The sequence below is a fragment of the Arachis stenosperma genome, chromosome 6 (genome assembly GCF_014773155.1).
Source record: "Arachis stenosperma cultivar V10309 chromosome 6, arast.V10309.gnm1.PFL2, whole genome shotgun sequence".
Classification (NCBI taxonomy): Eukaryota; Viridiplantae; Streptophyta; class Magnoliopsida; order Fabales; family Fabaceae; genus Arachis; species Arachis stenosperma.
The window spans coordinates 66,582,291-66,605,395 of NC_080382.1; the positions used below are offsets into that span (position 1 = coordinate 66,582,291).

General features: G+C 40.2%; 2 non-coding genes across 2 annotated transcripts; one reads left to right on the forward strand and one right to left on the reverse strand.

The window, feature by feature from the left end:
* The first annotated feature begins 3,274 nt into the window (after positions 1-3,274).
* On the forward strand, positions 3,275-3,382 carry LOC130938266 (small nucleolar RNA R71). The gene has a single exon (XR_009069438.1). It is a non-coding gene; the product is annotated as a small nucleolar RNA R71 (small nucleolar RNA).
* Positions 3,383-23,001: 19,619 nt separating this feature from the next.
* Positions 23,002-23,105, reverse strand: LOC130938635 (small nucleolar RNA R71). Its single transcript, XR_009069794.1, has one exon. It is a non-coding gene; the product is annotated as a small nucleolar RNA R71 (small nucleolar RNA).

The window sequence follows — 23,105 nt, forward strand, 5'->3', positions numbered from 1 at the left end:
TCCGCCACCTTGTAGAGTTCTTGGGCTATAACCTCATGAACTTCTATTTCTTCTCCAATCATGATGCTATGGATCATGATGGCCCGGTCTATGGTAACTTCGGACCGGTTGCTAGTGGGAATGATTGAGCGTTGTATGAACTCTAACCATCCTCTAGCCACGGGCTTGAGGTCATGCCTTCTCAATTGAACCGGCTTTCCTCTTGAATCTTGCTTCCATTGTGCGCCCTCTTCACATATGGTTGTGAGGACTTGGTCCAACCTTTGATCAAAGTTGACCCTTCTAGTGTAAGGATGCTCATCTCCTTGCATCATAGGCAAGTTGAACGCCACCCTCACACTCTCCGGACTGAAATCCAAGTATTTCCCCCGAACCATAGTGAGATAATTCTTTGGATTCGGGTTCACACCTTGGTCATGGTTCTTGGTGATCCATGCATTGGCATAGAACTCTTGAACCATCAAGATTCCGACTTGTTGAATGGGGTTGGTAAGCACTTCCTAACCTCTTCTTCGGATCTCATGGCGGATCTCCGGATATTCACCCTTTTTGAGTGAAAAGGGGACTTCGGGGATCACCTTCTTCAAGGCCACAACTTCATAGAAGTGGACTTGATGCACCCTTGAGAGGAATCTATCCATCTCCCATGACTCGGAGGTGGAAGCTTTTGCCTTCCCTTTCCTCTTTCTAGAGGTTTCTCCGGCCTTGGATGCCATAAATGGTTATGGAAAACGAAAAAGCAACGCTTTTACCACACCAAACTTAAAATGTTTGCTCGTCCTCGAGCAAAAGAAGAAAGAAGAGAGTAGAAGAAGAAGAAATGAGGAAGAGGGAGAAGGTGGTGTGTTCGGCCAAGAAGGGAAAGAAGGGGTGTTTAGGTTGTGTGAAAATGAAGGGTTGAAGAAGGGTATATATAGGAGAAAGGGGGGTAATGGTTCGGCCATGATGGGTGGGTTTGGGAGGGAAAGTGGTTTGAATTTGAAGGGTGAGGTTGGTGGGGATTTATGAAGGGTGGATGTGAGTGGTGAAGAGAAAGATGGGATTTGATGGGTGAAGGGTTTTTGGGGAAGAGGTATTGAGGTTATTGGTGAATGGGGGAAGAAGAGAGAGAGTGATGGTGGGGTCCTGTGGGGTCCACAGATCCTGTGGTGTCAAGGAAAAGTCATCCATGCACCAAATGTTGCTCAAAATCACGTTTTGAGCTATTTCTGGCGTTAAACGCCGGGCTGGTGCCCATTCCTGGCGTTTAACGCCAGGTTGTTGCCCTTTACTGGCGTTTAACGCCAGTCTGGTGCCCCTTTCTGGCGTTAAACGCCCAGAATGGTGCCAGACTGGGCGTTAAACGCCCAACAGCTAGCATTACTGGCGTTTGAACGCCAGCTTCTTCTCCTCCAGGGTGTGCTGTTTTTCTTCCTGTTTTTCATTCTGTTTTTGCTTTTTTCATTGTTTTTGTGACTTCTTATGATCATCAACCTACAAAAAAGATAAAATAACAAAAGAAAATAGTTAACTATAAAACATTGGGTTGCCTCCCAACAAGCGCTTCTTTAATGTCATTAGCTTGACAGAGGACTCTCATGGAGCCTCAGAAATACTCAGAACCGTGTTGGAACCTCCCAACACCAAACTTAGAGTTTGAATGTGGGGGTTCAATACCAAACTTAGAGTTTGGTTGTGGCCTCCCAACACCAAACTTAGAGTTTGACTGTGGGGGCTCTGCTTGGCTCTGATTTGAGAGAAGCTCTTCATGCTTCCTCTCCATGATGATAGAGGGATGTCCTTGGGCCTTAAACACCAAGGATTCTTCATTCACTTGAATGATCAACTCTCCTCTATCAACATCAATCACAGCCTTTGCTATGGCTAGGAAGGGTCTACCAAGGATGATGGATTCATCCATGCACTTTCCAGTCTCCAGGACTATGAAATCAGTAGGGATGTAATGGTCTTCAATCTTCACCAAAACATTCTCTACAAGTCCATGAGCTTGTTTTCTTGAATTGTCTGCCATCTCTAATGAGATTCTTGCAGCTTGCACCTCAAAGATCCCTAATTTCTCCATTACAGAGAGGGGCATGAGGTTTACACTTGACCCTAAGTCACACAAGGCCTTCTTGAAGGTTATGGTGCCTATGGTACAAGGTATAGAAAACTTCCCAGGATCTTGCCTCTTTAGAGGCAGTTTCTGCCTAGACAAGTCATCCAGTTCTTTGGTGAGCAAGGGAGGTTCATCCTCCCAAGTCTCATTTCCAAATAACTTGTCATTTAGCTTCATGATTGCTCCAAGGTATTTAGCAACTTGCTCTTCAGTGACATACTCATCCTCTTCAGAGGAAGAATACTCATCAGAGCTCATGAATGGCAGAAGTAAGTCCAATGGAATCTCTATGGTCTCATTTTGAGCCTCAGATTCCCATGGTTCCTCATTGAGGAACTCAGAGGAGATTGGTACACGCCCACAGAGGTCTTCCTCAGTGGCGTCCTCCTCCTCTCTTTCCTCTCCATATTCGGCCATGTTTATGCCTTTGCACTCTCCTTTTGGATTTTCTTCTGTATTACTTGGAAGAGTACTAGGAGGGAGTTCAGTAATTTTCTTGCTCAGCTGTCCCACTTGTCCTTCCAAATTTCTGATGGAGGACCTTGTTTCATTCATGAAACTTTGAGTGGTCTTTATTAGATCAGAGACCATTGTTGCTAAGTCAGAAGTACTCTGCTTAGAACTCTCTGTCTGTTGCTGAGAAGATGATGGAAAAGGCTTGCTATTGCTAAACCTGTTTCTTCCACCATTATTGTTATTGAAACCTTGTTGAGGTCTCTCTTGATTCTTCCATGAGAAATTTGGGTGATTTCTCCATGAAGAATTATAGGTGTTTCCATAGGGTTCTCCTAGGTAATTCACCTCTTCCATTGAAGGGTTCTCAGGATCACAAGCTTCTTCCTCAGATGAAGCATCCTTAGTACTGTTTGGTGCATTTTGCATTCCAGACAGACTTTGAGAAATCAAATTGACTTGTTGAGTCAATATCTTATTCTGAGCCAATATGGCATTCAGAGTGTCAATCTCAAGAACTCCTTTCTTCTGACTAGTCCCATTGTTCACAGGATTCCTTTCAGAAGTGTACATGAATTGGTTATTTGCAACCATTTCAATCAATTCTTGAGCTTCTGCAGGCGTCTTCTTCAGATGAAGAGATCCTCCAGCAGAGCTATCCAAAGACATCTTGGATAGTTCAGAGAGACCATCATAGAAAATACCTATGATGCTCCATTCAGAAAGCATGTCTGAAGGACATCTTCTGATTAATTGTTTGTATCTTTCCCAAGCTTCATAGAGGGATTCTCCATCCTTCTGTCTGAAGGTTTGGACTTCCACTCTAAGCTTACTCCATCTTTGAGGTGGAAAGAACTTTGCCAAGAAGGCATTGACTAGCTTTTCCCAAGAGTCCAGGCTTTCTTTAGGTTAAGAATCCAACCATATTCTAGCTCTGTCTCTTACAGCAAAAGGGAATAGCATCAGTCTATAGACCTCAGGGTCAACCCCATTAGTCTTGACTGTGTCACAGATTTGCAAGAACTCAGCTAAAAACTGATGAGGATCTTCCATTGGAAGTCCATGGAACTTGCAATTCTGTTGCATTAGAGAAACTAATTGAGGCTTTAGCTCAAAGTTGTTTGCTCCAATGGCAGGGATAGAGATGCTTCTCCCATAGAAATCAGGAGTAGGTGCAGTAAAGTCACCCAGCACCTTCCTTGCATTGTTGGCATTGTTGTTGTTTTCGGCTGCCATGTGTTCTTCTTCTTTGAAGAATTCGGTCAGGTCCTCTAAAGAGAGTTGTGCCTTGGCTTCTCTTAGTTTTCGCTTCAGGGTCCTTTCAGGTTCAGGGTCAGCTTCAACAAGAATGCCTTTGTCTCTGCTCCTGCTCATAAGAAAGAGAAGAGAACAAGAAAATGTGGAATCCTCTATGTCACAGTATAGAGATTCCTTGAAGTGTCAGAGGAAAAGAAAAATAGAAGAAAGAAGGAGAAGAAGAATTCGAACTTTAATTAGATAAGGTTCGAATTGTGCATTAAGAAGGAGTGGTACTCCATAAATAGAAGGATGTGGGAAGGAGGGAAGAGAATTTTCGAAAATTCAATTAAAAGATTTTGAAGACATTTTGAAAATTTGATTGATAATTTTCGAAAATTCAAAGTGAAAAAGAAATCAAGTGATTTTTGAAAAAGATTTTGAAATTAGAAATTAAAAAGATTTGATTGAAAACTATTTTTAAAAAAAATGTGATTAAAAAGATTTGATTGAAAAGTTATGGTTTTAAAAAGATGTGATTGAGAAGATATGGTTTGAAAACAATTTGAAAAGATGTGATTTAAAAAAAAATTGATGACTTGCCTAACAAGAAAAGATATGATTCAAACATAAAACCTTCCTTAATAGAAAAGGCAAAAAAATGTTCAATCAAATCATTAATTGTTAGTAAGTATCTTTGAAAAATGAAAGAAATTGATTTTGAAAACATTTGATTGAAAAGATATGATTTGAAAAAGATTTGGTTTTGAAAAACTTTGAAAACTTGAAAAAAAATTGATTTGAAAACAAAATTTTCCCCCTAGCACCATCCTGGCGTTAAACGCCCAAAATGGTATACATTCTGGCGTTTAACACCCAAAATGCTACCTCTTTGGGCGTTAAACGCCCAACCAGGTACCCTGGCTGGCGTTTAAACGCCAGTCTGCCTTCTTCACTGGGCATTTTTGAATGCTCAGCTTTTTCTGTATAATTCCTCTGCAGTATGTTCTGAATCTTCAATTCTTTGTATTATTGACTTGAAAAGACACAAATTAAAAAAATATTTTTGGATTTTTAATAATCAAATTGCAACAAGAATCAAATAACAATGCATGCAAGACACCAAACTTAGCAGTTTGTGTACTACTAACACTATATGAGACACATAAATACTCAAGCCAAAAGAATTCAAAGATCAGAGCGAGAAATCATCAAGAATTACTTGAAGATCCTTAAGACACATGAATGAATGCATGTAATTGACACCAAACTTAAGATGAGACACTAGACTTAAGCAAGAAACAGCAAATAATTTTTTGGTTTTTATGATTTTGTAATTTTTTTGTGTTTTTCGAAAATTAAGTGGAAAAAGGTATCAAAATTCTTAATGAGAATTCCAGGAATCAGTGCAATGCTAGTCTAAGACTCCGGTCCAGGAATTAGACATGGCTTCACAGCCAGCCAAGCTTTCAAAGAAAGCTTCGGTCCAAAACACTAGACATGACCAAAGGTCAGCCAAGCCTTAGCAGATCACTGCTCCAAAAGCAAGATTGATGAAAATCAACAAGCTCTTGTGGTGATAAGTTGAAACCTCGGTCCAATCAGATTAGACATGGCTTCTCAGCCAGCCAGATTTCAACAAATCATCATGAAACTCTAGAATTCATCTTCAAGAATTTCGAAAAAAAAATAAATACCTAATCTAAGCAACAAGATGAACCGTCAGTTGTCCAAACTAGAACAATCCCAGGCATTGTTACCAAAAGCTTGCTCAAGACTTGAACAATCCCCGGCAACGGCGCCAAAAACTTGGTGCGCGAAATTGTGAACAATACTTTTTCACAACTCTCATAATCCCCGGTAATGGCTCCAAAAACTTGGTAGCTCAATACCATGGCATTACACAACTTCGCACAACTAACCAGCAAGTGCACTGGGTCGTCCAAGTAATACCTTACGTGAGTAAGGGTCGATCCCACGGAGATTGTTAGCATTGAAGCAAGCTATGGTCATCTTGTAAATCTTAGTCAGGCAAACTCAAATATATATGATGATGAACGAAAATAATATAAAAGATAAAGATAGTGATACTTATGCATATCATTGGTGTAAGAGCTTCAGAAAAGTGTATGAAGATGCCTTCCCTTCCGTCTCTCTGCTTTCCTACTGCCTTCATCCAATCCTTCTTACTCCTTTCCATGGCAAGCTCGTGTAGGGTTTCACTGTTGTCAGCAGCTACCTCCCATCCGCGCAGTGAAAGCTAATGCACGCACTCTGTCACAGTACTGCCAATCACCGGTTTGGTTCCCTCCCCTACCGGAATAGAATCCCTCTTTTGCGTCTGTCACTAACGCCCAGTAGGTTACAGGTTTGAAGCACGTCACAGTCATTCAATCATTGAATCCTACTCAGAATACCACAGACAAGGTTAGACCTTCCGGATTCTCTTGAATGCCGCCATCAAGTCCTGCCTATACCACGAAGATTCCGATTAAAGAATCCAAGAGATATTCACTAAGCCTCAGATGCTTGTAGAACAAGAATGGTTGTCAGTCACCTTGTTCATGAGTGATAATGGTGATGGGCGTCAATCATCTCCTTCATCATGTTGAAGAACAAGTGATATCTTGGATAAAGAACAAGCGGAATTGAATGGAAGAACAATAGTAATTGCATTAATACTCGAGGTACAGCAGAGCTCCACACCTTAATCTATGGTGTGTAGAAACTCCACCGTTGAAAATACATAAGAACAAGGTCTAGGCATGGCCGAATGGCCAGCCTCCCAAAGGTCTAAGATAGCATCCAACAAAGATAGCTACCAAAAGTCTCTCTAAATACAATAGTAGAAGGTCCTACTTATAGAAAACTAGTACATAGATGAGTAAATGACATAAAAATCCACTTCCGGGCCCACTTGGTGTGTGCTTGGGCTGAGCAATGAAGCTTTTTCGTGTAGAGACTCTCCTTGGAGTTAAACGCCAGCTTTAGTGCCAGTTTGGGCGTTTAACTCCCAATTAGGTGCCAGTTCCGGCGTTTAACACTGGAATTTCTTGAGGTGACTTTGAACGCCGGTTTGGGCCATCAAATCTTGGGCAAAGTATGGACTATTATATATTGCTGGAAAGCCCAGGATGTCTACTTTCCAACGCCGTTGAGAGCGCGCCAATTGGGCTTCTGTAGCTCCAGAAAATCCACTTCGAGTGCAGGGAGGTCAGAATCCAACAGCATCTGCAGTCCTTTTGAGTCTCTGGATCAGATTTTTGCTCAGGTCCCTCAATTTCAGCCAGAAAATACCTGAAATCACAGAAAAACACACAAACTCATAGTAAAGTCCAGAAAAGTGAATTTTAACTAAAAACTAATAAAAATATACTAAAAACTAACTAGATCATACTAAAAACAATGCCAAAAAGCATACAAATTATCCGCTCATCAGGTTAGCACTAAGAGGTATAGTTAGGTATTAGCATAGCCAATGTCAAGTTAGATTAGAACTTGAGTGTGAAAGGATTGGGTCAATCCTATGTTATTGGTGTATGTAATATTGTTAACTATAGTGAAATTCTTCCATAGTTGTGGAGGAGACTGGATGTAGGTTGCATAGCACAAGGCAACCGAACCAGAACACTTGCTGGTGTTAGCTTTTCTCTTCTCTGTTGTGTTCTGTTTTATGATTTTTATGAGACAAAAATAAATTGTCTCATAAATTTCCGCTACTCAGATCAAACAGAATCAAAATAGCAAAGGTATTTCAAAAGGGTAATAACAGCAACTTAAAAGGAAGGCATAGATTCAACCCCCCTTCTCTACGCCTACCACAACCTTCAATTGGTATCAGGAGCTAAGGTCTCAAGAATCAAGCTTAACCGCTTGGAGCAAAGATCCAATGGCGAACAACCTGGGCACAACCACAGTTGCCTACACCCTCACTGAAGGCCAGTCAAACAACCGGCCACCTTTCTTTAACGGAAAGAACTACTCCTACTGGAAAGAAAGGATAAGGATCTTCATCCAATCCATTGACTACAACTTATGGAAGATCGTTGTGAGTGGTCCCAAGATCCCAACAAAAACAAGTGCTGATGGAGTGGTGACTCTGAAAGAAGAAGCTGAATGGAATGAAGATGACAAGAAGAAGATAGAGCTGAACGCTAAAGCAATCAACCTTCTTCACTGTGCTATCAGCTTTGAAGAATACCGGAAGTGTCTAGATGCAAGACAGCCAAAGAAATCTGGGAAAAACTCCAGGTTACACATGAAGGCACTAAACAAGTCAAAGAAACGAGGATTGATATGCTGCAAAAAGAGTACGAGATGTTTAGCATGAAGGATGGAGAAAGCATTGATGAAGCGTTTGAGAGATTCTCAATCATAATCAACAACCTTGATGCTATGGGTACAAACTATGCAGAACAAACCTTGGTGAGAAAACTCCTTAGAAGCCTCACAAAAGAGTGGGAAAACACTACCACTGTCCTAACCGAGAGTAACAATATAAGTCCCATAACCTATGATGAGCTAAGAGGAAAACTCCTTGCCTATGAAGCCACACACATAAACACAGACTCAAAGAAAAAGGGAATAGCCCTCAAGTCACAAATAGAACTGAAAGAGAGTGAGTCTAGTGATGGTATTTTAGATGACGAACTTTTGTTTTTTGCTAGGAAATTTAGAAGGATGATGAAAAGCAAGGGCAAATACAAAGGTTCAAGTTCAAAGGAGCAAAAGACAGACTTGAGCAAGGTGACGTGTCATCATTGCAAGGAAACTGGACACTTCAAGTCAAACTGCCCAAAGCTCAAAAAGGAGGACAAATGAAAGAAGGAAAGGAAGAGAGTACTCATGGCAGCTTGGGAGGATCTTGAGAATGACTCAAATGAAGAAAAAGAATTTGAAGGAGATGACAAGGACTGTTTCATGGCTGGAAACAACAATCTTGATGAGGTAAACTATTATGATTTAACCATTGAAGACTTGCATGCTATTATTGATGATCTCACTTTAAATACATCAAATCTGCTTGACAAATATAATGAGTGTAGATCTGAAAGAGATGTGTTAAGAGTTGAAAATGAATTTTTAAAAGAAAAAGTAAAGGAAACTGAATGTGCTTTGGACATCATTGAAGAAAACAGATTTCTAAAATCTGAACTTGAAAAATTAAAAGGAAAGCACATTATGGATCTTTTTCATGAGTTAATTGCTGAAAATGAAAGATTAAATGATATGATTAAAAGGCTGAATGGTGACTTGGAAAAATTTGCTCAAGGTTCTAGTAACTTGGACAAATTACTTGCAAGTCAAAGACCATTGTTTGAAAAATCTGGTTTAGGCTACATAGCCAAGGAAGATGCAGTTTTCAACACTTCCTCTATGAAATTTGTGGCCTCTTCATCAAATACTAAATCCATACCAAACAAATCAGGTATCGGATATGTTTCAACTTGGGAAGAAAAATCTGATGAAGAATACACAAATAAAGCTGAGCCTTCACCAAGAACTAGCCCGAATTCAAACCGGCCAGGTTTGGGTTATATTTCGAAAAATGAGGCTGCTTTCAAGAAACCATTTTTCTATAACAAAACCTCATTCTCGAAAAACCCAAAGAGTTTTAAAAATTCTGGTGAAAACAGTTTTGCAAAGAGGAACAATTATAACAAAAATCAATTTGTTAAAGAAAATGTGTCTCCTCCAAAAACCAGAAAATTTCAATCATTTAATCACTTCAAGCAATTTAACTCACCTAAGTTTCAGCGACACACACCAGAAAATCATTGTGTTAATTGCAAAAGATTTGGTCACTCATATGCACAATGCTTCATTGAAAAGAGAGTTGTAGGAAACAAAGTCTACAATGTTGTTTGTGATTTCAATGCACTTGGGCAACCAAGATGGATTAACTTCAAAGGATCCAAATTAATTTGGATACCTAAGGCTACCTGAAACTCATCATGCAGATTTGCCTAGCATCCAAGAACAAAAAGGACATGTGGTACATGGATAGTGGATGTTCAAGGCACATGACTGGAAGGTCAACCTACTTCATTAAACTAAATAAGTATGACGGAGGTTTTGTGACCTTTGGAGATGATGGTAAAGGTAAAATTATTGCTGTTGGAAAAGTAGGTAATGAGCAATCTACTTTCATTGATGATATGCTTTTGGTTTGTGGTTTAAAGCACAATCTTTTGAGTATTAGCCAGCTGTGTGATTTAGGATATTTAGTTGTTTTCAAAAAGCTTGAATGTTGTGTAGTTAATGAAAAAACAAATGACGTGATGTTTGTTGCCAAGCGCTTCAATAATATGTATGGACTTACTCTTGATGATCAAAAGGATCAAAATGTAGCTTGTCTTCACTCTAAAGAATCTGAAAAGTGGTTGTGGCACAAGAGATTGGGTCATGCAAGTATGTTTCAAATAAACAAACTTGTAAAGAAAGAATTAGTAAGAGATCTTCCTTTGATAAAGTTGGACAAAGACATCACTTGTGATGCTTGCCAAATGGGAAAACAAACAAAAAGTTCTTTTAAACCAAAGGAAGACATCTCCACTAAAAGACCACTTGAGTTGCTACACATTGATTTATTTGGTCCAACAAGAACTCAAAGCCTAGGTGGTAAACATTATGGTTTAGTAATTGTGGATGACTACACTAGGTTTGGTTGGGTTTTATTTCTTGCACACAAAAATGAAGCCTTTTCGGCCTTTGAACCTTTTTGCAAGAAAATTCAAAATGAAAAGGATTTGAAAATCTCTTCTATAAGAAGCGATCATGGAACTGAATTTGAAAATAATTTGTTTGAATCCTTTTGTGAGGAATTTGGAATATCTCACAACTTTTCTTGTCCTAGAACACCACAACAAAATGATGTTGTGGAAAGAAGAAATAGAAGCATACAAGAGATGACAAGAGCTATGCTTTGTGAGAGCAATGTTCCAAAATTCCTTTGGGCTGAAGCAGTTAACACAGCTTGCCACATTTTAAATAGAACAATCATAAGGAAATTTTTGAAGAAAACCCTTTATGAACTTTGGAAAGGCTACCCACCAAACTTAGATTATTTGCACATCTTTGGATGCAAATGTTTTGTTTTAAATAACAAAGAAAACCTGGGGAAATTTGATCCAAAAGCTTATGAGTGTTTGTTTGTAGGATATTCCACAACTAGTAAAGCATATAGAGTTTATCATCAAGATGCTAGAATTATTGAAGAGTCCATACATGTTACATTTTGTGATACTAACTTGGTGTAAAGCATTTTGGAAGATGGTGATGCAGAAAATCAAACTCAAAAGGAGGATGAAACTGCTCAGAATCATGGAAAAGAAAATTCTGGACAAGCTGAACCAGAAACAGCAAATGTTGAAAATTCAAGAGACAATTCTATTTTGTCTCATGAATCTGAAGGAAATTCTGCAGACAGCAGCACACAGAATCCTTTGGTGACTGAATCTGCCTCCAAGTCCACCAGACCTCGTGAATGGAGATTCTTGAAGAATTATCCTGAAGAATTTGTAATTGGGGACGTCTCTCATGGAGTGCAAACTAGGTCTTCCACTAGAAAGGCAAATGAAGGTTCAAACATTGCTCTTCTTTCACAAATAGAGCCTCAAAACGTCAAGGAAGCCCTTAGTGACCCCTCTTGGATTAAGGCTATGGAGGATGAGCTTCTTGAGTTTGAAAAGAACCAAGTGTGGACGTTGGTTCCAAGGCCAAGTGGAAAGAAAGTGACCGGCACCAAGTGGATATTCAGGAACAAGTTAGGAGAAGATGGTAGCATTGCAAGAAACAAGGCAAGGCTAGTGGCACAAGGATATGACCAAGAAGAAGGAATAGACTTTGATGAATCATTTGCCCCTATTGCCCGAATGGAAGCCATAAGACTTCTCTTAGCTTATGCTGCATATTGTGGTAAAAGATAAGTCAGTGAGGCAAGCATATGGAATAGTAGAGGACGTGTTAATAAAGGTTGAAGGCCTTTACATCCCTACTGATTTCATAATCCTAGACACTAGGAGAGAAGATGATGAATGCATCATCCTAGGAAGACCTTTCCTAGCCACAGCAGGAGCTGTGATAGATGTCAACAGAGGTGAGTTAGTCTTTCAATTGAATGGGGACTACCTTGTGTTTAAGGCACATGGCCATCCCTCTGTGACAAAAGAGAGTAAGCATGAAGAGCTTCTCTCAGTTCAAGGTCAAGAAGAGCCCACACAGTCAAACTCTAAGTTTGGTGTTGTGAGGCCACAACCGAACTCTAAGTTTGGTGTTCAAACCCCATATCCAAACTCTAAGTTTGGTGTTGGGACTATACACTAACATTGACCTGATCACCTTGTGGCTCCATGAGAGCCACTGTCAAGCTATTGACATTAAAGAAGCGCTTGTTGGGAGGCAACCCAATTTTATTTATCTAATTTTATTTTATTGTTATTTTTGTGTTTAATTAGGTACATGATCATGAGGAGTCACGAAAAAATCAAAAAAATTAAAAACAGAGTCAAAAACAGAAGAAAAAAATTTTTACCCTGGAGGACGCACGGGCTGGCATTCAACGCCCAGAAGGTGCATCTGGCCGGCGTTCAACGCCAGAACAGAGCACCATTCTGGCGCTGAACGCCCAAAACAAGCAACAACCTGGCGTTAAACGCCAGGATGGTGCACAGAAAGGATAAACTGGCGCTGAACGCCAGGAACAAGCATGAAACTGGCGTTCAACGCCAGAAACATGCATTACATGGGCGTTGAACGCCCAGAATGTGCACCAATGGGCGTTTAAACGCCAGAATGGTGTGCCAAGGCATTTTACATGCCTATTTGGTGCAGGGATGGAATTCCTTGACACCTCAGGATCTGTGGACCCCACAGGATCACCTCAGGATCTGTGAAACTCACAGGATCCCCACCTACCTCGCCCTCTCTCTCTCCATTCATGGCCATTCTTTATGTTTTTCATTCACCACTCACTCTTTCCCATAAACCTCACTCACCTTCAAAATTCAACTTCTCCTTCCCACCCAATCCCACCCATATAGCCGAATCCATCTCCCCTCACTCTCCTCCATATTCTTCTTCTTCTTCTTCTTCTCTTCTTTCTTCTCTTGCTCGAGGGCGAGCAATATTTTAAGTTTGGTGTGGTAAAAGCATAGCTTTTTTTTGCTTTTCCATTACCATTAATGGCACCTAAAGCCAGAGAAACCTCAAAGGGAAGACAAAAAGCTTCCACCTCTGAGTCATGGGAGATGGAAAGACTAATATAAGCTGGAATAGCTCAGTTGGTTAGAACATGTGGCTGCAAATCAAGAGATCCCTGAGATACCTCAGGGGATAAGTTATCCTCCACACAAACATTGGAAGCAACTAAGGGTAGAAACACCAAAATTACTATGAATCATTCAAACAGAAGCAAGGAAGAGGCATAGAGGAGCTCAAAGAGAACCATTGGACCTTCAAGAAGGCGCCACCTTCACTCAGGTGGATTCATTCCTTGTTCTTTATTTCTTTCTGTTTTTCGGTTTTTAATATTGTGTCTATCTATGTTTTGTGTCTTTATTTCATGATCATTAGTATGTAACCATGCCTTAAAGCTATGAATAAATTCCATTAATCCTTCACCTCTCTTAAAAGAAAAATGTTTTAATTCAAAAGAACAAGAAGTACATGAATTTCGAATTTATCCTTGAATTTAGTTTAATTATATTGATGTGGTGACAATACTTTTTGTTTTCTGAATGAATGCTTGAACAGTGCATATGTCTTTTGATCTTGTTGTTTATGAATGTTAAAATTGTTGGCTCTTGAAAGAATGATGAACAAAGAGAAATGTTATTGAGGATCTGAAAAATCATGAAATTGATTCTTGAAGCAAGAAAAAGCAGTGAAAAAGAAAGCTTGCGAAAAAAAAAAGAAAAAAAAATGGCAAAAAAATATATATAGAAAAAAAAAAGAAGGAGCAGTAGAAAAAGCCAATAGCCCTTAAAACCAAAAGGCAAGGGTGAAAAGGATCCAAGGCTTTGAGCATCAATGGATAGGAGGGCCCAAGGAAATAAAATCCAGGCCTAAGCGGCTAAATCAAGCTGTCCCTAACCATGTGCTTGTGTCATGAAGGTCCAAGTGAAAAGCTTGAGACTAAGTGGTTAAAGTCGTGATCCAAGGCAAAAGAGTGTGCTTAAGAGCTCTGGACACCACTAACTGGGGACTCTAGCAAAGCTGAGTCACAATCTGAAAAGGTTCACCCAGTTATGTGTCTGTGGCATTTGTGTATCCAGTGGTAATACTGGAAAACAAAGTGCTTAGGGCCACGGCCAAGACTCATAAGTAGCTGTGTTCAAGAATCAACATGCTTAACTAGGAAAGTCAATAACACTATCCGAAATTCTAAGTTCCTAGAGAAGCCAATCATTCTAAACTTCAAAGGAAAAAGTGAGGTGCCAAAACTGTTCAGAAGCAAAAAGCTACAAGTCCCGCTCATTTAATTAAATTAATATTCATTGATATTCTGAGTTTATAGTATATTCTCTTCTTTTTATCCTATTTGATTTTCAGTTGCTTGGGGACAAGCAACAATTTAAGTTTGGTGTTGTGATGAGCGGATAATTTATACGCTTTTTGGCATTGTTTTTAGGTAGTTTTTAGTGAGTTTAAGCTACTTTTAGGGATGTTTTCCTTAGTTTTTATGTTAAATTCACATTTCTGGACTTTACTATGAGTTTGTGTGTTTTTCTGTGATTTCAGGTAAATTCTGACTGAAATTGAGGGATTTGAGCAAAACTCTGAAAAAGGCTGACAAAAGGACTGCTGATGCTGTTGGATTCTGACCTCCCTGCACTCGAAATGGATTTTCTGGAGCTACAGAACTCCAATTGGCGCGCTCTCAACGGCGTTGGAAAGTAGACATCCAGGGCTTTCCAGCAATATATAATAGTCCATACTTTATTCGAAGAATGACGACGTAACTTGGCGTTGAACGCCAAGTACATGCTGCTGTCTGGAGTTAAACGCCAGAAAAACGTCATGATCCGGAGTTGAACGCCCAAAACACGTCATAACTCGAAGTTCAACTCCAAGAGAAGCCTCAGCTCGTGGATAGATCAAGCTCAGCCCAAGCACACACCAAGTGGGCCCCGGAAGTGGATTTATGCATCAATTACTTACTCATGTAAACCCTAGTAGCTAGTCTAGTATATATAGGACATTTATCTATTGTATTAGACATCTTTGGTCTCAGTTTTGTTTTATTCTTCATCTTAGGAGATCATTGATCACGTTTTAGGGGGCTGGCCATTCGGCCATGCCTGAACCCTTTGCTTATGTATTTTCAACGGTGGAGTTTCTGCACACCATAGATTAAGGGTGTGGAGCTCTGCTGTACCTCAAGTATTAATGAAGTTCTATTTTCTTTTATTCGGTCTCTATCTTATTCTTATTCCAAGATATTCATTCGCACCCAAGAACATGATGAATGTGATGAGTTAGATAACCCTCATTATCATTCTCACTTATGAACGCGCGTGATTGACAACCACTTCCGTTCTACATGCAACAGAGCTTGAATGTGTATCTCTTAGATTCCCCAACAGAATCTTCGTGGTATAAGCTAGATAGATGGCGGCATTTATGAGGATCCGGAAAGTCCAACCTTGTCTGTGGTGTTCCGAGTAGGATCCTGGGAATCCGGAAAGTCCAACCTTGTCTGTGGTGTTCCGAGTAGGATTCCGGTAATGAATGACTGTGACGTGCTTCAAACTTGTAACCTGCTGGGCGTTAGTGACAGATGCAAAAGAATCAATGGATTCTATTCCAGTAGGAGCGGGAACCAACCGGTGATTGGCCGTACTGTGACAGAGTGCGTGAGCATTAGCTTTCACTGCGAGGATGGGATGTAGCCATCAACCATGGGTGATGCCTCCAGACTGGTTAGCTGTGCGAGTGACAGCCGCATAAGATATTTCCCCGAGAGGAAGAAAGTAGCCACAGCTGATGGTGAACCCCTATACAAAGCTTGCCATGGAAAGGAGTAAGAAGGATTGAGTAGAAGCAATGGGAAGGCAGACGTCCTTGAGCCATACAGCATCTGCATATACTTAACTGATACCTCTACTAATGAATCTGCATAAGTATTCTATCCCTTTTATTATTTATTTAATTATTTATTTTTCGAAAACCATAAACAATTTTAATCTGCCTAACTGAGATTTGCAAGGTGACCATAGCTTGCTTCATACCAACAATCTCTGTGGATTCGACCCTTACTCACGTAAGGTTATTACTTGGACGACCCAGTACACTTGCTGGTTAGTTGAACGGAGTTGTGAATTCAAGTTAAGAAAATAAACAGTGCCCTAAGAGTATACATCCTTTATAAACAAAAGAACATGTGATCACAATTTCGTCCACCAATATCCCTCTATCACCATGGAGAAGAAACTTGAAGAGCTTCTCTCAAATCAGAGACAAACAGAGCCCCCACAGTCAAACTCTAAGTTTGGTGTTGGGAGGCCACAACCAAACTCTAAGTTTGGTGTTGAACCCCCACATTCAAACTCTAAGTTTGGTGTTGGGAGGTTCCCACATTGCTCTGAGCATCTGTGAGGCTCCATGAGAGTCCTCTGTCAAGCTAATGACATTAAAGAAGCGCTTGTTGGGAGGCAACCCAATGTTTTATAATTAACTATTTCCTTTTGTTATTTTATCCTTTTTGTAGGTTGATGATCATAAGAAGTCACAAAATCAATGAAAAAAGCAAAAACAAAATGAAAAACAGGAAGAAAAACAGCACACCCTGGAGGAAGAATTCACTGGCGTTTAAACGCCAGTGAGGCTAGCAATTGGGCGTTTAACGCCCAGTCTGGCACCATTCTGGGCGTTTAACGCCAGAAAGGGGCACCAGACTGGCGTTAAACGCCAGAAAAGGGCAAGAACCTGGCGTTAAACGCCAGGAATGGGCACCAGCGTCTAACGCCAGAAATGGCTCAAAACGTGATTTTGAGCAACATTTGGTGCAGGGATGACTTTTCCTTGACACCACAGGATCTGTGGACACCACAGGACCCCCACCTACCCCACCACCACCCTCTCTCTTCTTCCCCCATTCACCAATCACCTCAATACCTCTTCCCCAAAAACCCTTCACCTATCAAATCCCATCTTTTTCTTCACCACTCACATCCATCCTTCATAAATCCTTACCTAACCTTCCATTCAAATTCAAACCACTTTCCCTCCCAAACCCACCCATAATGGCCGAACTCCATCTCCCCTCTCTCCTATAAATACCCTTCTTCATTCCTTCATTTTCACACAACCTAAACACCACTTCTCCCCTTCTTTGGCCGAATACATAGCCATCCTTTCTCCCTCATTTCTTCTTCTTCTACTCTCTTCTTTCTTTTTTTGCTCGAGGACGAGCAAACATTTTAAGTTTGGTGTGGTAAAAGCGTTGCTTTTTCGTTTTCCATAACCATTTATGGCATCCAAGGCCGGAGAAACCTCTAGAAAGAGGAAAGGGAAGGCAAAAGCTTCCACCTCTGAGTCATGGGAGATGGATAGATTCATCTCAAGGGTGCATCAAGACCACTTCTATGAAATTGTGGCCTTGAAGAAGGTGATCCCCGAGGTCCCCTTTTCACTCAAAAAGGGTGAATATCCGGAGATCCGCCATGAGATCCGAAGAAGAGGTTGGGAAGTACTTACCAACCCCATTCAACAAGTCGGAATCTTGATGGTTCAAGAGTTCTATGCCAATGCATGGATCACCAAGAACCATGATCAAAGTGTGAACCCGGATCCAAAGAATTATCTTACTATGGTTCGGGGGAAATACTTGGATTTTAGTCCGGAAAGTGTGAGGGTAGCGTTCAACTTGCCTATGATGCAAGGAGATGAACATTACACAAGAAGGGTCAACTTTGATCAAAGGTTGGACCAAGTCCTCACAGTTATATGTGAAGAGGGCGCACAATGGAAGAGAGATTCAAGAGGCAAGCCGGTTCAATTGAGAAGGCATGACCTCAAGCCCATGGCTAGAGGATGGTTGGAGTTCATTCAACGCTCAATCATTCCCACTAGCAACCGGTCCGAAGTTACTCTAGACCGGGCCATCATGATTCATAGCATCATGATTGGAGAAGAAGTGGAAGTTCATGAGGTTATAGCCCAAGAACTCTATAAAGTGGCGGACAAGTCTTCCACCTTGGCAAGGCTAGCCTTTCCTCATCTCATTTGTCACCTCTGTTATTCAGTTGGAGTTGACATAGAAGGAGACACCCCCATTGATGAGGACAAGCCCATCACCAAGAAAAGGATGGAGCACACAAGAGACCCCTCTCATCATGAGATCCCTGAGATACCTCAAGGGATGCACTTTCCTCCACAAGACTATTGGGAGCAAGTAAACACCTCCCTAGGAGAATTGAGTTCCAACATGGGACAACTAAGGGTGGAGCATCAAGAACACTCCATCATCCTCCATGAAATTAGAGAAGACCAAAGAATCATGAGGGAGGAGCAACAAAGACAAGGAAGAGACATTGAGGAGCTCAAGCACTCCATAGGATCTTCAAGAGGAAGAAAGAGCCGCCATCACTAAGGTGGACCCGTTCTTTAATTTCTTTGTTCTTTATTCTTCTGTTTTTCGAATTTTATGCTTATGTTTATCCATGTTTGTGTCTTGTGATCATTAGTGTCTTTAGTGTCTATGCCTTAAAGTTATGAATGTCCTATGAATCCATCACCTTTCTTGAAAAAAAAACGTGCTTAATTGAGAAAAAAGGAAAGAATTGCATGAATTCTGAATTTTATAATAGTTTAATTATTTTGATGTGGTGGCAATACTCTTGTTCTCTGAATGTATGCTTTAACAGTGCATATGTATCTTGAATTTGTGGTTCATGAAGGTTGGCTCTTGAAAGAATGATGAAAAAGGAGACATGTTACTGAGGATCTGAAAAATCATAAAAATGATTCTTGAAGCAAGAAAAAGAAGTGAATACAAAAAAAAAACCGAAAAGAAAAAAAAGAAAAGAAAGAAAAGAAAGAAAAAGAAAGAAATAAAGTTGTAATCCAAGGCAAAAAGAGTGTGCCTAAGAACCCTGGACACCTCTAATTGGGGACTTTAGCAAAGCTGAGTCACAATCTGAAAAGGTTCACCCAATTATGTGTCTGTGGCATGTATGTATCCGGTGGTAATACTGGAAGACAGAGTGCTTTGGGCCACGGCCAAGACTCATGAAATAGCTGTGTTCAAGAATCATCATACTTAACTAGGAGAATCAATAACACTATCTGGATTCTGAGTTCCTAAAGAAGCCAACCATTCTGAATTTCAAAGGATAGAGTGAGATGCCAAAACTGTTCAGAGGCAAAAAGCTAAAAGCCCCGCTCATCTAATTAATACTGATCTTCATAGATGTTTTTGGAATTCATTGCACATTCTCTTCTTTTTATCTTATTTGATTTTCAGTTGCTTGAGGACAAGCAACAATTTAAGTTTGGTGTTGTGATGAGCGGATAATTTATACACTTTTTGGCATTGTTTTTAGTATGTTTTTGGTAGTTTTAGTTGAGTTTTTAGTATATTTTTATTTGTTTTTAGTTAAAATTCACTTTTCTGGACTTTACTATGAGTTTGTGTGTTTTTCTGTGATTTCAGGTATTTTCTGGCTGAAATTGAAGGTTCTGAGCAAAAATCTGATTCAGAGACTGAAAAGGACTGCAGATGCTGTTGGATTCTGACCTCCCTGCACTCGAAGTGGATTTTCTGGAGCTACAGAAGCCCAATTGGCGCGCTCTCAACGGCGTTGGAAAGTAGACATCCTGGGCTTTCCAGCAATATATGATAGTCCATACTTTGCCCAAGATTTGATGGCCCAAACCGGCGTTCAAAGTCACCTCAAGAAATCCCAGCGTTAAACGCTGGAACTGGCACCCAAATGGGAGTTAAACGCCCAAACTGGCATAAAAACTGGCGTTTAACTCCAAGAAGAGTCTCTACACGAAAATGCTTCATTGCTCAGCCCAAGCACACACCAAGTGGGCCCGGAAGTGGATCTTTATGTCATTTACTCATCTTTGTACACCTTAGGCTACTAGTTTTCTATAAATAGGACCTTGTACTATTGTATTTGACATCTTCGTAGCTATCTTTGAGTTTTATGCTATCTTAGATCATTTGGGAGGCTGGCCTCACGGCCATGCCTAGACCTTGTTCTTATGTATTTTCAACGGTGGAGTTTCTACACACCATAGATTAAGGTGTGGAGCTCTGCTGTACCTCGAGTATTAATGCAATTACTATTGTTCTTCTATTCAATTCCGCTTGTTCTTTATCCAAGATATCACTTGTTCTTCAACTTGATGAATATGATGATCCGTGACACTCATCATCATTCTCACTCATGAACAAGGTGACTGACAACCATTCTTGTTCTACAAGCAATCAAGGCTCTAGTGAATATCTCTTGGATTCCTGATAACACGATGCATGGTTGATCGCCTGACAACCGAGTGCTCGCCTGACAAACGAGCCAGCCATTCCGTGAGATCAGAGTCTTCGTGGTATAGGCGAGAACTGATGGCGGCATTCAAGAGAATCCGGAAGGTCTAACCTTGTCTGTGGTATTCTGAGTAGGATTCAATGATTGAATGACTGTGACGTGCTTCAAACTCCTGAGGGCGGGGCATTAGTGACAGACGCAAAAGAATCACTGGATTCTATTCCGGCCTGATTGAGAACCGACAGATGGATAGCCGTGCCGTGACAGGGTGCGTTGAACATTTCCAATGAGAGGATGGGAGGTAGCCACTGACAACGGTGAAACCCTTGCATAAGCTTGCCATGGAAAGGAGTAAGAAGGATTGGATGAAGACAGTAGGAAAGCAGAGAGACGGAAGGGAAGGCATCTCCATGCGCTTATCTGAAGTTCCTACCAGTGAATTACATAAGTATCTCTATCTTTATCTTTTATGTTATTTTCGTTCATCACCATCATACATTTGAGTTTGCCTGACTAAGATTTACAAGATGACCATAGCTTGCTTCATAGCAACAATCTCCGTGGGATCGACCCTTACTCACGTAAGGTATTACTTGGACGACCCAGTGCACTTGCTGGTTAGTTGTGCGAAGTTGTGTAATGCCATGAAATTGAACCACCAAGTTCTTGGAGTTCATGACCGGGGATTATGAGAGTTGTGAAAAGTATTGTTCACAATTTCGCGCACCACGCACCAAGTTTTTGGCGCCGTTGCCGGGGATTGTTTCGTGTATGGACAACTGACGGTTCATCCTGTTGCTTAGATTAGGTATTTTTTTTCAGAGTTCTTAAGAATGAATTCTAGAGTTTCATGATGATCTGTTGAAATCTGGCTGGCTGAGAAGCCATGTCTAATCTTATTGGACCGAGGTTTCAACTTATCATCACAAGAGCTTGTTGATTTCTATCAATCTTGCTGTTGGAGCAATGATTTGCTAAGGCTTGGCTGGCCATTGGCCATGTCTAGTGTTTTGGACCGAAGCTTTCTTTGAAAGCTTGGCTGGCTGTGAAGCCATGTCTAATTCCTGGACCGGAGTCTTAGACTAACATTGCAATGATTCCTGGAATCCAAATTGAGAATTCTGAAACTTTTATTTTCTAGTTTCATATAATTTTCGAAAAAGCACAAAAAAAATTATAAAAATCATAAAAACCAAAAATATTTTATGTTTCTTGTTTGAGTCTAGTGTCTAATTTTAAGTTTGGTGTCTTGCATGCATTGTTTATTTGATCTTGGTTCTATTTTCAAGTCAATAGTACAGGGAACTGAAGATTCAGAACATGCAGCAGAGGAATTACACAGAAAAAGCTGGGCGTTCAAAATGCCCAGTGAAGAAGGACAGACTGGCGTTTAAACGCCAGCCAGGGTGCCTGGTTGGGTGTTTAACGCCCAAAAAGGTAGTGCATTGGGCGTTAAACGCCAGAATGTGCACCATTCTGGGCGTTTAACGCCAGGATGGCACAAGGGGGAGGATTTGTTTTCAAAATCAATTTTTTTTAAGTTTCAAAGTTTTTCAAAATCAAATCTTTTTCAAATCATATCTTTTCAATCAAATGTTTTCAAAATCAATTTCTTTCCTTTTTCAAAGATACTTACTAACAATTAATGATTTGATTGAACATTTTAAATATGTTGCCTTTTCTGTTGAGAAAGGTTTAATGTTTGAATCATATCTTTTCTTGTTAGGCAAGTCATTAATTTTTAAAATCAAATCTTTTTAAAATTGTTTTCAAATCATATCTTTTCAATCATATCTCTTTAAAAAGCATAATTTTTTATCATATCTTTTTAATCACATCTTTTTCAAAACAGTTTTTAATCATATCTTTTTAATTTCTAATTTCAAAATCTTTTTCAAAAATTACTTGATTTCTTTCCCACTCTTGATTTTCGAAAATCAATTAAAGTTTTTCAAAAATGTTTTCAAAATATTTCACTTGATTTTTGAAAATTTCTTCCTCTCTTCCCACATCCTTCTATTTATGGAGTACCACTCCTTCTCAATGCACAATTCGAACTCTATCTAATTAAGTTCGAATCTTCTACCTCTTCTTTCTATTTTTCTGTTCCTCTGACACTTCAAGGAATCTCTATACTGTGACATAGAGGATTCCACACTTTCTTGTTCTCTTCTATTTCATATGAGCAGAAGCAAAGACAAAAGCATTCTTGTTGAAGCTGACCCTGAACCTGAAAGGACCTTGAAGCGAAAGCTAAGAAAAGCTAAGGCACAATTCTCTGTAGAGGACCTAACCGAATTCTTCAAAGAAGAAGAACACATGGCAGCCAAAAACAACAACAATGCAAGGAAGGTGCTGGGTGACTTTACTGCACCTACTCCCGACTTCTATGGGAGAAGCATCTCTATCCCTGCCATTGGAGCAAACAACTTTGAGCTTAAGCCTCAATTAGTTTCTCTAATGCAACAGAATTGCAAGTTCCATGGACTTCCATTGGAAGATCCTCATCAGTTCTTAGCTGAATTCTTGCAAATCTGTGACACTGTCAAGACTAATGGGGTTGACCCTGAGGTCTACAGACTTATGCTATTCCCTTTTGCTGTAAGAGACAGAGCTAGGACATGGTTAGACTCAAAACCTAAAGAAAGCCTGGACTCATGGGAAAAGCTAGTCAATGCCTTCTTGGCAAAGTTCTTTCCACCTCAAAAATTGAGTAAGCTTAGAGTGGAAGTCCAAACCTTCAGACAGAAGGAAGGAGAATCCCTCTATGAAGCTTGGGAAAGATACAAACAATTGATCAGAAAATGTCCATCTGACAT